At 35.5% G+C, this 16,789-nt stretch overlaps 1 protein-coding gene across 4 annotated transcripts in view; it reads right to left on the reverse strand.

The window, feature by feature from the left end:
• Nucleotides 1-16,789, reverse strand: part of PRL-1 (PRL-1 phosphatase) — a 193,357-nt gene that overhangs the window by 11,854 nt on the left and 164,714 nt on the right. Inside the window, exon 1 of one of the 4 annotated variants that reach the window (XM_065223936.1) lies at nucleotides 12,627-12,959. The exons of the other annotated variants lie outside the window; for them this stretch is intronic. The gene's annotated coding sequence lies outside the window, so the exon portion shown is untranslated. Of the gene's footprint in view, nucleotides 1-12,626; nucleotides 12,960-16,789 lie in introns of those variants that run through there. 4 annotated transcript variants of the gene reach the window in all.

The raw sequence follows: 16,789 nt of genomic DNA on the forward strand, positions 1-16,789 counted from the left end.
CATATACTTAGAATTGACAACAGTAGAACGAATCAAGTGAGAAACTGAAAGAATATGGAAAACGTTTTCACCGAGTGCAAACTCAAAAATGATAGATTAAAGACCGAACGATTTAGATATAAAATCAGCGAGACACAAATCACGTTCAAATCTAAAACAATCCCGGTTTATATTATTCAGTAAAAAACGAAAATATTTCATACATTTTTTTAAACTTGAACAAGTGCAAATTTGCCATGATATTTGTGGGTAAATTATATTCAATGGCAAAACTTCAAGGGAAAAAATGTAAAGATGAAAGTATATTCAACAAAATGACTCGAATGTTATAAAATAAACCATGGATCTTTATTCTTTACAGTGTTTTGATCCAATATGCATCTATTTTACAGTCATCCCACAACTATGGGCCAGCTAATAATAATTATGAATCTGTCAGACTACCGTGTTTTTCAACTGGAAATGATCTTCTAATGTGGAGTGATTATAAGAAATATATCAAGTATCAAGTTAATGATTTCTTAAATAATTTCTAAATTCAATCTCGCACTCTTTACAATTCGGTCTAATGACCCAATCAGCTCAATAGCGTTCGGCCTAGTGTCCATAAAAATCCCACAACACAGTTGCTCATTAAGCTGCCGGGCTTTGCAAGCATAAGAGGTCTCAAGCTTAGTAAAGTGATGCAAATTGAATTTTCTTAGTACCTATCTCGATATTTACTTTTGAATAACCAATGTTTAGAAGGTCACTAGGCCGAACGCTATTAAGCTGGATAGGTCGTCAAACCGAATTATAAAGGGTGATAGATCGAATTAAGACATAGTTTAAAAAATCTTTAACTTGATACAAATGAGATCTAGGGAAATTTGTTGAAGGTCTCGGAGTAATTTTTTTTTTCAACATTCCATAGTCTGAACTAGCAGAAATCTTTAAAAATTCTGAAGCTTTGAGATTTGTTAAGAACATTGCACCGGTTTTTTTTTATTAAAAAAAAATAGTAATGTCTTAGATTTATAAAACAAAAAGAATTGTTTTTAATATGAGATTGAGAAAAATACTAAAATTTTGTAACATTGGAAAATTAGCAGATTAAAATAAAACTATGTTGGCTTGAGCTTGATTGACCGCCCACGGTTGCTACTTCACGGTTGTTATTGCCAGATCAGCTGTAATTACACAGAGAACCAATAGACGATGATTGGGACTAGCAATCATCCTCAATGTGTAAAAACTGGTGGTCTTAAATTAGGCAATACCAGCGCCGACCGCGCCCGAACACAGGTCAAGAAAGGAATGGGAAGGATTGTGTTGACATGACACTCGCTTTGATGGAAGCCGAGAACACCTCTGCACTTCCACGAGGAATCACTGGGATGTTGGATAAGAGGGTTGGGTTTGAAACAGGGTTCGTTTTGGTAAACGATAAGCTGAATTGATGTACTAACGATCATATAACGTGAACGAGCGTAGGACTAAACCCACGGTCTTCTGCTCAGTAAGCAAAAACGTTTGCCACTAGGCAGACGAGCACCTTTTTAATGACCGAGTTGCTGTTATTACCATGTAGTCATATTAACAAATAAAACGATTGACGAATCTTGAATGTGGATGGGCCTGAGATTAGACTCATGATGTTCTGCTCAGTAAGCAAAAACGGTTGCTCTAAGGCCACCGAGCCCCTCATATCACATAATACCGTTGCTCAAATTTTTGTATCAATTCAAACCCGGAACCAACGACAACAACGAGTTTCGCAAAATACACGATACACAAGCAATTTTACCATAAATCTCTTTGATATGTAAGGACCTAGGACCGCGTTTTTTGCTCAGTAAGCAGGCCACTGTAACCAACGATCTTTCAAATCCGAAAACTAAAAACAACGAAAAAGTACTTTGGCCTTCATTAAGTTCCACTTTCACGCGGCGTTCAATGACAGGGTCCTATCCAGGATTACATCTGAAAAATCCAAATCTGGCCAACGCCCACCCTAAACCTAAACCTGTTCTAATCCACCTGAAATGACTAACGAATGGAAAACTTTGACTACCCAGTCATGCAATAGTCTCATTCCGTGCCTTATGGCAACTTGATGATTCTATTGCGCTCATCTTCTGGCACCACCCAGGGTAGACTTGGTCCTGTACCCAATGCTTTACTTATCTCCATTCCACTCAGCTACTCGCAATTTCTTGTGATATAGTGGGCGGAATATTATTATATGAGACAATTCAATGCAGACATCTTTCCAAATTTGTGATCGTGAGTCACCACGATAGTTGCTATTCAACAACTCGACAACGTCCCATCGTCAACGCCTGCTATGAGAATTTCCCATTGCAGACGCCAACAAAATGACGTCATCGAGCTATCGATCAACAACCCTGGTTATCGCCTGGTACCTTATAGCACGATGCTAGGAGGCGAACCGGAAGATTCGGTGAGCTACCTCTCCCCCATTAAAAAAAAAACTATGTTGGTCCTGTAAAGTGTTCAAGGTTCCAGGCTTCAGTAATTAAAAAAAATATCATAGTATTCTGAGTATAATTCTTATGAATTTTTAGGAGAACTTAAAAGGCATTAACACTCCGAACACGATGCCTCCGGTAAAATGTGTAACGGCATATTGACAATGTTTGAAAAATCACTGCTCAGCAATTTACCGACAGGTTTGAAATCTATTGATATTGAATAAATCTTTAAAGTATGAAGTTTCAAATGGCGTTAATTGATTTTAAATTCGTGAATAAATGGCTGAGCTATGATTTTTCAAACATTACACCGTTACACATTTAACCGGAGGCATCGTGTTCGTAGTGTTAAAGTGTTAATTCAAGAGAAATTCTCAGCAGAATAAATACAAAATTCGGATAAACACCCTGAGGGAGTTCTGACCAGAATTCCAAAATAATTCTAAAATAATGTCTGAAGGAATTTTGTGATGAACTCCATGGAATTTATGGGGGAAGAACAATGAAATTTCTGAATTGAATTCCTAGATAACGTCAAGGAGAATTTGATGGGTATCATGAGGAGATTAGGAAGTGAATTTTAATTTGTGAATTTTGACGAGAATTCAAAGATAATTATTAACAGAAGTCATAGTGTTCTGAGGATAATTTATAGAGAAATAGACTCTGGTGGATACCTGAAGAAAGTTTTCTGATCTAGTCTAGTCTATTTTACAATACTAAAGGAATCCTATGGAGGATTCCGAGGAAATTGGTAAGGGAGTTTCAAGGGAATTTCAAAGAGAATTTCAAGGTACGAGAAGAGTTCTAGGGGTATTAACTTGTGAGTTTTTAGGAGAATCCCATGATTATTCTAAACAGAATTTCAAGGCTGTTATGGGAAAACAACATTGAATGTTGGTTTTAAATGGGTTAAAAGTAAACCATTTGAAAAAGTAACACATAAGTTGATAAAGTTGAAATCTGCATCACAACAAATATCACTGAAATTCCCAAATGATTTTGAAACCCCAATTTCCAATATTCGATATCCAATTTCATGAGTGATGTGGCAACAATTTCCGAGATTTGTGCTCTAGAAAACTAAAAATAATAAAGCATATCAGGCCATCTGTGGACTCTTCAAGGAACCACCTTAAGAGGATTAAATTAGTATAAATAAATTCCATTCTTTGAGCAATTTGATTGCAAATTTGCTTAATTTGTCACAAAATTTAATAATTGGAAATTCAAGACATTTCAACCAGCAATTAGGTTGTAATTGTAGCTTAATATGGATTATCCTTTCTTAATGTTATATTCAGATAAATGTTGCACGATATTAAAAAAAATACATTTGAACAGGTATTAATTTCTGCGACCCACCGGTGCACAGTGGGGCGACTTCTAGCAAAACCTGGACAAAACAAATAAATAAAATTCTGAAATACCATGAAAATGATCAACAAGGATGTCTTTCGATTAGTTTCAAAACTAAGAACCAGTTTCAGCCAAATTGGCTATATTCGGAAATGAAGAAAAAAATTTCGAGTGAAGAATTCATCCAAAAATAGCGCAAACAATTCAAATTTTACATCGACCTTCTCTGATTTGTATGAAACATTGCGTAATTGTTTGTTATGATGATGTACACTTGAAAGAAACATAACCTATAATTAAATTTTAAACAGGAGATAAGAAACACGTCTACGTAAAATTTTGTTTGGATGGCATTTTTCGTACTTTTGTACTTTGAAATTCTACCATACCATTTCTCTACCGATTTAGCTGAAAACTTGGATTCCCCAATAGAGCGGTTCCATATCATTAAAGCAACGAGTAATTTTCATCTTTTTTGATTTGCATGAAACCTTGCATACAAGTTTTTGGGGAAGAAAAACGCCGTTTTGCATACTTGGTTCGCCATTTTGAATCTAGCCTTACTTATGAGAAGGGCCTATGAAAAATGCACATGATATCTTAAAAAAATTGTATCTCGGAAACGGTTTGTCTGATTGGTTTAGTGTCTTGGGCGAAGTTTTAGACAATTGTTGGTGTTATATGGAGAAAATATGCTCGGTAAAATAAAAAGTTTGGTATTTGTGTTTTGAACTAAAATATAAATTTTCCCTTTAAAGTGACATGTCAATAATTTTTTTATTATCCTTATGTTATAGCTGACTGAAAATGCTATCTAGTGCACAGTAGGTTGTTCTGGAGAAAAATAGGTTACGATGAAAAAAATTGTTTTTAAAAAAAATACAATTTTCAAAAAAGTTATTAAGAAAAGTCAAAAAAGTTTGTCACCCTAATTTTATGAAAGTTCATCAAATTTGCTAACAAAAAGTACTTCGGTAACATTTTTCTAAGATGCACCGTTTAGAAGATATTACTGATTTAATATTGTTTTTTTTTTGATAACTTAATAAGTTTTGGCCCTTTTCGGATGTACTCCGTGTTTTTCCAGTTTCAAAAGTATTTTTTTCGGAAAGATTGGAAAATTTTGAGTTAAAATGACACTGACAGCTTAAAGATTCGAGTGAAATTCGCTGCCTTAAAAGTATTTTGAAAAACAAGTTACAAAATCCCACTATCAGGAACAATGATTTCTTCAAGTGATTTTTGGTGCGTTGTGCTGAAAATGTGCATTCAACTCTTGCATATCGCCTAACAGTTTAATCCATTTAAACTGGATGTGTTTATACTGTGCATATTTTCTCTCTATTGCCGAACATCGCCACAGACATCAAACCGATGAGACAACTCGATTTCGAGATACACCTTTTTGAGAACTGCAAATGTAAGCTCCTCAATTAGCAAGATTCATAAGAGCGAATTAAGCTTATTTTTCAGGGATGGTGATTGTGCGCAATAAAAAATAACATTATATGTTGGATATCATCAGTTTATTTTTATTCCTGTTTTTTTATAAAATTATTGTTTACACAACTTTCTTAACAATATTGAATATTTTGGCATCATTGTCAGGACAGTTTGAATAAAGCTTTGCCTTTATTGTATTTTCTGATAGAGGAAGAAATGAGTGGAATTTTAGAGTTCCTTGAATTGTTTTTGCATTATTATATTGATTATTTAGCTGCAAAGACATATTTTCGTATTCTTCTGTAGTAGAATAACAAAATGACAACTTTGTAAGTTCTTCTTCTTTTCGTTTGTTTGCCCAATTAAACAACTCTCTTGCAGTCTTTATCGAGTGTTCGCGTTCTTGGGCTAAACTTGCTCTGGTAGCCATGCGTTTTATCGTACCTCCAATAGCATCGCATGGACCTTTTCCGTGCGATGTTGCGAAGAAATGCCATTCAGCGTCAATACCATACTTTGACTTAAATTTACAAAGGCTAGAAAAGTTTTTTTCGGTTTTTATACTGTGAAGCAGCACCATCTGACATAAAATAATTTTTTTTTTATGTTTTTATTTTGATCAATTTGTAAAAAGTTTATCATTTTATCAATAAACAAATTGACAGCGACTGAATCATGTCTTAGTTCTTCAGAAATTATAATGAAGCTAAAATGTTTAATTTGCATATTTTCAGTATAATATATTACGAAAGGATGGATTGTGGCCTGTTGCACGTTCCAATGGTGTGATTGAACTTTATCCTGCAAAACGAAGCTGTAATTTTCAGAAAAGTCACAAATAGCTAAAAATTCACCATCTTGCAAGTTTTGTTTTGTAGTTTTCAAAAAATTGGATTGTTCGGTTTTTACAAAATCATGCGGAATCAAACTTTCTAATTTTGAGCTGAAAAATGAAACAAACTCATCGGTTTGCTTTACAATAGTTTCTAAATCACATCTGTTAGTGGTAACCCATTGTTCGAATGAAAGCTTTTCAACAAAGTTTTCTTCCAGTTGTTTCAATAAACTGTCTTCTAAAACTGAGGTATCTGGGCAGTTTTTACATCTTCGTAGATGGCAATGAGTTGTCTTATTTTCGCAAAGTAATCTATTCGTTAATGTTTTTAGATCATTCAAGACATTGTATTTTGTTAAGCTATGTAGAATTAAATTGACATTTTCATGCGTAGTGCAAACGCAAACATTATGTGTTCCTGTGATAGTCAATAGTTTACATTGCCTTGGCCGGAGGCTTGCAAATGATGAAAACCCTATTTTTACATTGACGTACATTTCATTAAAGCGATTAAAAGCTTCTCTCAATGTCATCATTAACAATCTTTTCTGAACAGCTAATCTCTTATTTCCTGTCTTTACGCTAACAAAATCTCTTTGGCCTGGCATTGCACGGCTTATATCATCGTCCTCAAAAAAATTCAAAACCAGTTCTTTTGTTTCATTACTCAAAGCTTTTCCAGAGCTTGAACCTTGAGATGAATCAAATACATTATCTCTTTCCTTTCTTGCATCTGATGCCATATTTCTACTGGTTTTAAATTCGTCTAAATTTTTTTGTTCTGACCATGATTTTGGCAACAATGATAAAATTGATAGTTTTTCTTGCCGTGGCTGAATTTAAAAATTTAATTTTCATATTTTCTATGACTTCATCAAACTCGTTTGCTTTTTCTGTTTTAGCGTCTAATTTAAAAAGATTTCTTCGTACACCTTCGACGATTTCAGCGCACTTTTTTTCAGGATAGTGAACATTTTTAACCTTACCTAAATCTATAGGCGAAAAACGAATAGCTGCTATTCCTCGGTTGAATATTTCGACGTCTACAGGCATCGTGAAGTCTTCATTTGATTTAATTGTGCTTAGCGTTGACTCTGATGGTATCGTGACCAAACTTTCATAGCTTTGCGAATCAGGTACATCAGGTATGGTCTGAACAGTTGGCATCCTTGAGCCACCGGCTACGCTTTGTTCCTCGTTTTGGGTGAGGTGAGCTCTTGAATCAATATGTAGACGGCAAGACGAACAAACACGAAAATCCTTGGTGTTCAGTGTGGATACCTTGGAAAATCCAATTGATTTTAGTTTTTGGATGATACCATCCGTGAGATATCGCAGCTCTTTCGAACACTGAATGTCTTTGAATGGGCGAATACATCTTATTTTACTCATTTTGTAATCTGTAACATAGAAAATATTTTCCAATTGTTAGTTTTGTACGAAAATATCACAAAACATATAATTAAAATGTGTTTTAAATTACCTTTGCACCAAAACGTGTTACACTTTCCTTTACAATTAGTATGTTATCAAACAACACTGGATCTCGTTCAAAAACACAGGATTATGAGCTGAAATTACTATAATCACTATGCTACTAGCAACCTTTCTGCATTTACTGTTTGGTTTTCCCTAGTAGATACTGGATGAATTCAGAACCGAGTCAGACATTATTATACAGCTCACGGGTAGAAATCATAGAGTTGGAGCGAGGTAGATTTGCTGGCGTAGGTATATTGTTATTGAAGAAGATTGTAAATTGTATATATCTGGAATGAATAAAGAGTGCGGCGGTTGTTGATTGAGGTATCAGTCGGCAGCCCTCTAGTTTGATGGAAGGTGACTACTGCGTTCTTTTTATTTATTATTAAGGAACGGTCAACGACGGAGCTAGCCTCGTTATGGCCAGCGTGGCCATGGTGGACTAGTTCCAACAAAGACCACGTTTACAATCACCAACTGTACGTAGTACAGCTAACTGGTATCTGATTACCTGTATCTAATACTTGTTAGCACGTTTTCAGCACAACGCACCAAAAATCATTTGAAGAAATCATTGTTCCTGATAGTGGGATTTTGTAACTTGTTTTTCAAAATACTTTTAAGGCAGCGAATTTCACTCGAATCTTTAAGCTGTCAGTGTCATTTTAACTCAAAATTTTCCAATCTTTCCGAAAAAAATACTTTTGAAACTGGAAAAACACGGAGTACATCCGAAAAGGGCCAAAACTTATTAAGTTATCAAAAAAAAAACAATATTAAATCAGTAATATCTTCTAAACGGTGCATCTTAGAAAAATGTTACCGAAGTACTTTTTGTTAGCAAATTTGATGAACTTTCATAAAATTAGGGTGACAAACTTTTTTGACTTTTCTTAATAGCTTTTTTGAAAATTGTATTTTTTTAAAAAACAATTTTTTTCATCGTAATCTATTTTTCTCCAGAACAACCTACTGTGCAGTAGATAGCATTTTCAGTCAGCTATAACATAAGGATAATAAAAAAATTATTGACATGTCACTTTAAAGGGAAAATTTATATTTTAGTTCAAAACACAAATACCAAACTTTTTATTTTACCGTGCATATTTTCTCCATATAACACCAACAATTGTCTAAAACTTCGCCCAAGATACTAAACCAATCGGACAAACCGTTTCCGAGATACAATTTTTTGAAGATATCATGTGCATTTTTCATAGGCCCTTCTCATAAGTAAGGCTAGATTCAAAATGGCGAACCAAGTATGCAAAACGGCGTTTTTCTTCCCCAAAAACTTGTATGCAAGGTTTCATGCAAATCAAAAAATACAAAAAATAAAAACTGGAAAAATTTCCCACTTGTTCGTGGAACCGCTCAATAGTAAAGCTGCTCAAATTACCAACATTCAAAAATGCCGTCGTGACCATGTTACAGTCGCTATAAATCGATCGAGACATATGGTAGTCAAACCGCATAGTAGTATTGAGCGAAAACCCAAAATTTGATAACTTAAAAAACAAATTCAATCAATGTGTTTCAAGACAAAATCTTAATTTTTCAATATCAATATATTTTTTTGTAAAAAGTATTTTTAATTATCTTTCATTTAATATTTTGATCTTCGAAATCCAATGGTTCATAAGTTATGAATTTTTGAAAAGTCATTTTTAAAAAAATCAGTTTTTTGGACCACCCTAACATGGAAGTTAGACTGATGCAAAATTTGAAATTTTTGCTCCACAGTGCTCAAACGGTTCCAAATTGGGCCCTGATTAGGCTCTTAAAATTTTACTCATTTAGTGAGAAACTGACTTGGCACAAACCATTTGAAGTTTATATGGGAATTACTATGGAGAAACCATAATTTCGGTTCATATCTATCTCAAAATTCACCAGTTCACTCTACTTTAGAAAATGAAAATTAGAACATTTTCTCAGCTACAACTTTATTGAAGACCATTTTTCGATCAAATTTAAGGAACAAAAGTTATTTATGATTCAAGTAACTGATGTCTTATGATTATGCTCAATCAACTGTCCAGCAGGCAAAATTGGTGTTTATGGCGCGTAGAATAGAGGACAAAAATCATGGCTACTATGTCACACTGCAGAGTACAGTGTTGCCCACAATACAGTTGCTTAATCTTGCCATAAAATTATCAATCTCTTGAACAATTAATAACTATTTAATTTGACGTTTGGCTGAAAACGATTTTCTGCAAAGTTGTAGCTGATAAAAAATCCCATAAGAATAGCAATATAATTTTTTAACAGTACAATATGTAAAAAAGGCTAGAAGACAATGAACAAAAAGTTTTGTTTTCCCATACTAATTTCCATATAAACTTCAAATGGTTTGTCCAAGTCAGTTTCTTTATCAAATGAGTTTAAACTTTCGAAGGCTAATCAGGGCCCGATTTGAAACCGTTTGAACACTGTGGAGCGAAAATTTCAAATTTTGCATCAGTCTAATGGAAGTGGTCACCCTAATGACAAAATAAAAAAAATCGGGTACAAAACTACAATTTTTTACGAAATCTTGAGAACCACTATATTTTTATAATAAACATGCGATTCTCTCTGATATCTCTTTGTAATTTTTCTTGCAACAGTCCAAAAATTATTTGCAGAACAATCCGAAAATTTCTTGCAGTTCAGGGATTTGGAGATGCTCTTCGAAGTTTTAATGATTCCTCAAAGAATTCACTTAAGTTTTCTCTCTTGATTCTGTAGAAAAATTGTCTTGAATTCTCATGCATTTCACCTCTGATATGTCTTAAAATTCAACTCAGAGTTATCTTGGAGTTCTCATCTGAAAATCTACAAATTCACTTGGAATGCTCCTCACTGGGGCTCAGTCGGTAAAGGCGCAGCTACAAAGCAAGACCATGCTGAAGGTGGCTGGGTTCGATTCCCGGTCCGGTCGGGTTAGAAAATTTCTCGACGGGCATAGAGCCACACAATTTACTAATACAAAAATAGTACATGCTTCGAAAGCTCTCAATTGATAACTGTGGAAGTTCATCTAGAACACTAAGTTGAGAGCACGCAATAAGCTAATATGCAGTAAGCAATAAGCTGGAAATACGCAGAAGAAGAAGAAGCTCTTCACAATTCCCTATAAATTCTTCTCCGAATGCCCTTAACATTCTTATCCGAATTCCCTTAAAATGCTCAATTGAATTCACATGGAACTATGCACACCATTTCCTATTAATTTGGCTCTGAATTATTTAGGAACTTTCCTTAAAATTCAATAGTCCCTAAGTTCTTCTTGGAATTTCCTACAAGCAAACACTTGCCTCGATTTTCTGCTATTTCTGTTCAGCAAAAAGAGCATACGAGGTCGAGTATGAGAGGAAACGAGCGCTTCTTATTTGCTTTTAACCTATCCATATTTCGAAGCATGGAGAGAGCAGTGGAGAAACCACAGGTTTGATAATCGCAACTTTCGTGGTTCGAGTCCCAGCCGGCATTTTTTTTTTCGACATGATTCATTTTACTTTCTCAATTTTATTGCATTGGACCGCAGCTCGGTATATCGCATCCTCCGTTCATGCGGTCTCCACTAACATCCTGCGATGATGAATCCCACATAATTGTAAGCAAATCCTACATCCTTCGGTTGCGTGAGGAGCCCTCATCAGAACTATCTTAGAATTCTTTTCAGCTCTTATTTGGAAAATTCATTAAACCAGAAGTCTTCCTCACAATTGTCTAGAATTCTCCTCAGAGGCACTTAAAAATTCAATTCAGAATCCGTCTTAAATTGCACATTGAGATCTTCTCACAATCACTTTGGAATTCTTTTCACAATTGCGCCTTGGAGTTCAAGTCAAAATTCTCTTGCCGTAAATCATGATACCTTAGAGTTATTCCTAGAATTATTTTTAATTGCTCTTAATTTTTCAAAGTGACAAAATGATGAAAATCCAGGGCCTTGAAAACATTCCAAGGACCTACTATTTTAAATTTTTCAGGAGAGAGAACGAAGTATATTTTTTCCCGGCATTTCCTCGATTTTGCTGATTTCCCGTTCACCCTGTGCTTATTTGAGCATTTTCATTCGCTTGGTCTTGGACCTTTAGATTGAGAAACGATGATGTAATTAATTTAAGCAATTTTAACATCCATGACTATAAACTGCATCATTAAATTGGCAAGCAAGTTGAGCAAGGTTCAAACGCAGCCTTCTCCATTTCGCTCATTAAGCATACACGGCAAACGACGACGACAATAAATTCTGAAGCTATATATTCGAAATCGATTCCCCGGCCATAAGTTCGCAATTGTTGGTTTTACTATTGCAACGATTGTAACCGCAGCCATCGCTGCCTTCCCTTACCATTACGCGAAAAAGGCGGTTAAAGTAACAAATATTGCACCTATTTCACTTTGGCTGCTATTCCGTACCAGTTCAATCGGGAAAGCTTTTGATGTTGTATTGATATGTTTCGAATTGCTATTTTGCTTCAAATACGTAACAGTAACGTAAATCATAAATCATATTTTCATTGCAAAACAAAGCACAAAGGAAATGCTTCTCGGAAACTGTTACCACCGCAATCAACTCCTCCGTATGTTCTAAATCTTTAAATTATATGGAAGAACATTTCCAGATATTGTTCAACAAATATAATCATTGCGGCACCAAAAGGAAAAGGTCACCTGCGTGCTCCCACCCCACCTGCACATCACCACGACGACGACGATGACGAACGGGGGGCCCTCAGTTGTGAAGCTGGAAATTATTATAACCGCAACACGTTATTACCTACCCCCCCCCCCCCCTTCCCCACCCCATCTGTCGTAGTAGATGACGTCTGTTGTTAATGGTGACGACCACGACAACATCGCAGAGGGATGATTATGCAACTAGCATTGCACTACTGCTGCTAAGCAAATGGTACCATGCAATCACACCACAGGTAGTATGGCAAGGACACTAGGAAGGCTTCCTCGAGTTCTAAAAGTTTCTAAGAATAGCAGGTGCCACATAATAAATAGGTACTCAAAATCAAGGACATACTTACAATTGAGGCTCGGAACTAGGACCAAATCTCTAGTAACTGCCGAATGAGCGTATGCGTCAATGTACGTGTGTTTGTGAACGTGTGCTTCCTTCTTTTTGTTTTTGTTTTTTTGGTTTATGCTAGACGATGACGTTGACGACGAAGACGATGACGTTGATTGGATGATGATGACGGTATGTTGATTAGATGCGCTTAAATATTCCGTTTAGTGGCGACGACAGTTGTTGTTGTTCGTTGAATGGTTTGCAATGAACTGTAATGCGCCTTCAATCAAGTTGGTTGATTGTAGTTGGATAACCGTTCCAGAAGTAATGATTTGGATGTACCGTTTTCCAGTTTTCTCTATCTTCCTCTCTCTCTCGCTCTAGCTAGTTTCGATCCAAAAGGATAAGTTTAGAAACAATCAGTCTCAATCTGAAACGGAGAGAAAATTGGAATAACGTTGAATAAGCTGAAGTTACGTGTAACGGGAACTTTCCAAACTTCGACAAAACAATGCTAAGACTGTGAATTTTCAAGCTAAGGGAAAATGATTGAATAACACAATCACGGACAACAGTCTATTCCAAGATCTGTGATTTAAAACCGACAGAGCTTCTAAGAGAAGATGTTCAAAAATAAACCGAAGGCTGTGTCAGTCCAAGAGATAAATAAAATTTAATTATGGATGCCGAGATAGCGACAATATAGATAAAGACGCGAAGCCGCACGGAGGAAGGTTGGTAAATTTGCGCATCTTTTCAAATTATATTTTGGTGGAATTGTGAAAGCATGCTAAATGGAAAAGAATTCTACACCACTTAGAGGATGAAAACATTTCTGTTGAAAGCCAAAATTGAGCTCTCTAAAATATACAATTCATCGTTTTGTGATAACAAGCACTTGTAGCAGCCAACCGTAGGCGAATCGATTTACATTTATCTTTACCTTGGGATAATCTTCTGTTATAATTTGATAACGAATTAGGTGGACATTTTTGCTGACTCATTACGGTTCTCAAAGGTTACAGGTTGACAAGGTCAAAGGTTGGGGTCTCCCTTTAGCTCAGTCGGTAAAGGCGCAGCTACAAAACAAGACCATGCTGGAGGAGGTGGCTGGGTTCAATTCCCGGTCCGGTCTAGGCATTTTTCGGGTTGGAAAATTTCTCGACTTTCCTGGGCATAGAAGTATGTTGACTTGCCACACAATTATACCAATGCAAAAATGGTACAGGCATCGAAAGCTCTCAATTAATAACTGTGGAAGTGCATCTAGAACACTAAGTTGAGTGCACGCAATAAGCTAATATGCGATATGCAATAAGCTTGAAATGCGAAGAAGAAGAAGAAGAAGAAGAAGAAGAAGAAGGTTACAGGCATTTGAAGATTTATATTTGGATTTATTTTAGTTGCTTGTACCTCTTGTGATCACAAAATCAATCTAAGCATTTCAATTCCAGGGCTGTTACAAGATTTTCTAAATTTGATCCGCGAAATCCGTGATTTCTTAAAAGAAATCCGCGACTTCAAATACTAATCCTCGAAAAAAAAACAGTTTTCATTGCCTAAAAATACCATTTGTATACTACTACATGGCATTTCAAGCTTATTGCTTATAGCATATTAGATTTTTGCCTGCTCTCAACTTAGTGTTCTTTGAAGTACCTTCACACTTTAATTGAAAGCTTTCTATGCCTGAGAGCTTTCTATGCCTGAGAACTTTCTATGCCTGAGGACTCTTTAAAAAAACCTTTGCTTCTAACAATTTTACGGATTTCCAGTTTGTTTAAGTTTTTCGCAAGGATCTTATTTAGTGGAATTTTGATTACAACTTGATTTCAAAATCATATGATTTAAAGATTTCATAAACAACGCTTATTATTAAAAAGACTGACTGCTGAAGTTCATATAAACTCCCTAAAGTTCGTAGAACTTCCCTGAAGCGTTAAGATTTTTCCTGAAGGTTTATTGAAGTTTGTATTGCCTGAATTTCATGGGACTTCCCCGAAATTCGAAGGCTTTTTTTAAGATCTTAGGACTGCCCTGAATTTCGGAGTTTTTTGAAATTCATAGGAATTTCTTAAATATCGTAGAAGCACCATGAAGTTCTTAGAAATTCTCAGAAGTTTGTAAGACTTCCTTCAAGTTCGAAGAACTTTCTCGAAAATCTGAAGACTTACCTGAAGTTTGAAGGATTTAACTGAATATATGAGGACCCTAAATTTAGAAGAGCTTCCCTTAAGTTCATAAGGCTTTAAATTTCGAAGGGTTTTCCAAAAGTTTGTGGGTCTTTCCTTAATTTCTTGGAAATTCCCTGAAGTTTGGAGAGCCCTAAAGTTTGGAGAGCTCGGAAGTTCTAGGAACTTTTTTGAGCTTGGAGAACTATGTTAAGTTCAGAGGACTTCCCAAGAGTATTGAAGACTTCTCTGAAGCTCGGAAAAAATCCACAAGTGTCATAGGATTATCCTTAAGTTTTAAGCAATGCCTAAATTCGTAATTATTCTCCAAAGATTAAAGGACTTCCCTGAAGTTCGTAAGACTTCTTTGAAATTTGTAGAATTTCTCTGAAGGTTCGGAGAGATTTCCTGACCGTCGTAGGTCATCACAGTAGTTCACAGGATTTTCCTGAAACTTGTAAGACTTTCCCGAATTTTGTAGAACTTGCATGAAGTTCGAAGGCCTTATCTGAAGTTTTTAGAAATAGAACTTTTTTATATAACATGTTGAACAGGTACTTCAAAGTAGTTACGCTTCGGCAATTAATGCTATCAATTAAGCACAAATCATACATGCAATTGAATCGAGAAAAAATTAAATTAAAAATTTGTTCATCAATGTTTAGTTGTGTGAAAGATTTAGCTTGAACAAATTGGTTAGTTTTGACCTGATTATAAAAAGAAACTTTGACATACATAACATTTAAAACCTATTTAAATTATACAAACAAGATTATTTTCCTGGTGGACTTATGAAAATTCTGGTTTTTTCCCGGTTTTTCCTGGTGAAAATAAATTCCCGACTTTTTCCCTGTTTTCCTGGTTTTCCTGATTCACTTGTCACCCTGTCTGTAGGATTGAAACGTGTTCTAACAGGTTCATAGCGTCTATATGGATAATGTTTAATTATTTCCACGTATACCAGATGATCTAGGTTCTCCAAATCGTCCTGCAGTTCAGATGATTTGTTTTACTAGATCAAGACTAGGATAATATCTGTAGTATCGAAATATCGATTTGGAAATCCTAGAACATTTGGCATACACGGAGAAATAGGTTCACATATAGATACTGCAAATTTGTTTGGGCATATTTCGATGCTACAGATATTGAATTAGTCTTGCGTGATCTAAATAGTAGAAAAATAATCTGATCTCTAGAATGATTTCAGAACCTATAACATCTTGTATACATAGCAATAGGTCGTGTACAATCCACATAGACACTTTGAATCTGTTTGGACATATTTCGATACTACAGACATGATTGCAGTCTTGGTTGATATAGTAGAACAAATCAACCGAACTCCAGGACGATTTGGAGAACTTAGAATATCCGGTATACATGGAAATATGCGAGTATATTTACGATTAGTTTATGATTTGACAAAGAAAAATGCTATGTTAATATTGAAAAAAAAGGAAAATGTCTCACATTGGACAGACCTCAGGGAATGTCCGTGTAAATCTGGTGTGACTTATGTAATTGAGATCATTTCTCGATTATTTGCAGGGTGTTTGGTTGACAAAATTGATGACAGCAAAATAATCCGGGACGGAAAGGTTACAATGAATTACACAATTTATGTGACAGCACATCAGTCCCTTCGCGATTTTCACGACATCATTTAATGTTTCCGCGATTTTTGCGACTGAAAGTTCAAATCCGCGACAAATCCGCGGATTCAACTTGGCATCTAGTAAAAGGAACGATTACTACTTTTGACGGATTAATGTTTAGGCCCTCCTTAATACACCAAGATTGGGTAAACTTTAGAGCCTGTTGCATTCTTTCTGAAATGATAGCGTCAAACTTTCCTCTAACTACGATGACTATATCATCCGCAAGCCCACAACTTCGAAACCTTTCGCCTCTAGGCTGCTTAGAAGATCATCTACAACTAAAGACCACATTAGTGGTGAGAGGACTCCTCCTTGAGGACAGCCTTTCGTTGCCTTTACTGTTATAG

The sequence above is a fragment of the Ochlerotatus camptorhynchus genome, unplaced genomic scaffold, assembly GCF_037179485.1.
Source record: "Ochlerotatus camptorhynchus isolate MF236.1 unplaced genomic scaffold, CSIRO-AGI_Acam_v1.1 ptg000202l, whole genome shotgun sequence".
Taxonomy (NCBI): domain Eukaryota; kingdom Metazoa; phylum Arthropoda; class Insecta; order Diptera; family Culicidae; genus Ochlerotatus; species Ochlerotatus camptorhynchus.